We start from the raw sequence: 2,505 nt of genomic DNA on the forward strand, positions 1-2,505 counted from the left end.
ATGAGCTGAAAGATGCTAATACGCTGTCTGTAACAATTCTAATAATAACAATATGAGCGACACCTTTCACAATATAAAAATATATAAAAATATTTATCATAACAACTTTAACTTGGGCTAATATTGAATATAGTCATTGTCTGATATGTTGTGTATAATATATGTAGTTTGCATTGATTCTCATTAGATAGCCACATTTTTGCACTCGTATTCACTATGGGAAATTTAAACATTTTGAAGGTTAGTTATGAGGTCAGAATGTGTGGACAACATAGAATCAACCACAAGACAATACAGTGAGTCAAATTTGGGCACAGGATACATTTGTTGTAACTGTATCTTCTACCTTTGCAGCATAAAGCTGGTGGGGTATTTCTGCAGATGCGAGCAGGTTTGTGTGTGGCTACCTTTGCCCCTGTCACATTATTTTTTATGCTGTGAAAGGTTTAACTACTGGACTGTAGTATGTGTGATTTGTTACCCTTAAGATGTTCTGTGACAGTAGTTAACTCAAATACTCCACGTGAACCTCTGCACCCCCAGTAAATGTGCTATAATGATTCCACAGGTTGACACACTGACGTTATGTGTTATTGTGTAGAACATTGCGTAATGTTGTCAAGCTTAAAGGGGGGAAAAAAGTTTTAATTACACGAGATTGGTATCGATCTTATCCTGCTCTTGGGAAGGACGAGAATTAACATAATTCCCAAAAACTATTCTTTTATTCCATCTTTATGAAATGAAAAGTTAAAATATTCACTATTAACATGACAAATTCACCAAAAAAGCTTCTGTAAAACTTCAGGGGGTTTGTGTGCTGCACACTGCTCCAACTATCCAGGAACTTCTGCCTTGAATTAACAAGATGTCTTGGCTCAAAGCACTGCAAGGTGATTAATGAATAATGTTGGCAAGCTGTAGTGGAGACTTCTGGGAAATCAGTGACACAGATAGAAACCCTTAACTATCATCTAAAGTGAATTGTTAGGACAGGTTTTTCTCTCTTATTCTGTCTTTCTTTCTTCTTTTCTACAGCCTTCTGTTCAGAGGAGTTGCTCTTTAGTCCATCATTAGAGCAGCTTCATGTTGCTGAATGTCCTTTTAGTATGTACTTTTCAAACAAAGACACCTTTAAAGCTTCAACTTCCTATTCCAGGTCTATTAAACTTCTCTTTTTGTTCATACACATTGTATATACACACACTTCCTCTCTTTCTCTTTTACTCTCTCTGTTTTTGCCTCTGCAACTGATCTTCCCCTCCCTTGTTCACGCTTGCCAGTCTGGATCGCCTGTTAGTCCATGTCTCCCCGCTTCCTTACTACATGCTATGGGAGCAAAGAGGTGGTGACATAAACAAAAGAGGGAAAAATGGGCCACATGATTTGGAGGTACATCACAGAAAGTAACGCTGCGCTGGAGGCCCCCATTTGATGTGCGCGCACAGAGAACAGTGACCTAGTTCTGCAGTGACATGTTTATGGCTGATGAGCACAGGCCAGTGATTTCGCTTGCAGAGATTGTACCCTTGCTCCAGGGCCCTCTCATTTGGAGCACTTGGGCTTGAAACCATTCCAACAGACGAGACGTGATTCTTGATGGGTGGAACCTGAATACTCCTCCTTGATGCCAGCCCCCGTGTCTTCTCTTACTTTCTCTGTCTTTATGTCTCTATCTTTATCTCTCTTACATTTTTAGCCATGCTAGCGGCATGACTCTAGGGATGGTAATGCTGGTCTATCTGTCCTGTCGCCCCACCACTTTAGTCGAGACTGAAATATCTGAACAACTACTAGCAGGATTTCATGGTCTCCAGAGGATAAATGCTACTGCCTGAACACTTGTCCAAGATATTCATGGTGCTGATAAGATGAATCCTATTGACTTTGGTGGGGATCATTCGTATGTTTCCAGGGCCCAATGAGCATGTGTGTCACTGGTTATTTATTGACATTGTAAGAAATTGGGCTGTTCAGCCACTTTTGTGGTACTCAAAATGCCTCAATAACCAACGGATGGATTACCATGATATTAGGTGCATTTACGTTCCCCTCAGGAGGATGAATGGTAATCACTTTGGTGATCCCTTAACTATTTATCTAGAGCCATCATATTTCAATTTGTCCAGCACTTTGGTTTAAACCAATGCCATGCTATTCTCTGCTGTACTTTGAGTTTAGTGCTACGGTAATTAGCTAACTTTAGCATGCTAACATGCTTACCTAAAGTGGTGAGTATGGTACCTGATTTGCATTGGCATGTTAGTATTGCATTGTGAGCATCTTAGGATGCTGTTTTTAGCATTGTGCAAGTGTAGGTTATATGGGCTGTGTGACAATTACTGTGGGCTGTATGGGTTGGGCCATCAAATGCAGACATTGTGAGAAGGCGTGAATGTGTATATTTATATAGGTAGGTCATACATATATATGAGAGCGTGCATTGTTACATGAGACTTTTTTTAATGTTATTATTGTGTTGTTTTGTGAAGCTGTAAAACGGAC

Source organism: Micropterus salmoides, unplaced genomic scaffold (genome assembly GCF_014851395.1).
Source record: "Micropterus salmoides isolate LMB-PRFRI ecotype aquatic unplaced genomic scaffold, ASM1485139v1 Ms_hic_scaffold_20, whole genome shotgun sequence".
Classification (NCBI taxonomy): Eukaryota; Metazoa; Chordata; class Actinopteri; order Centrarchiformes; family Centrarchidae; genus Micropterus; species Micropterus salmoides.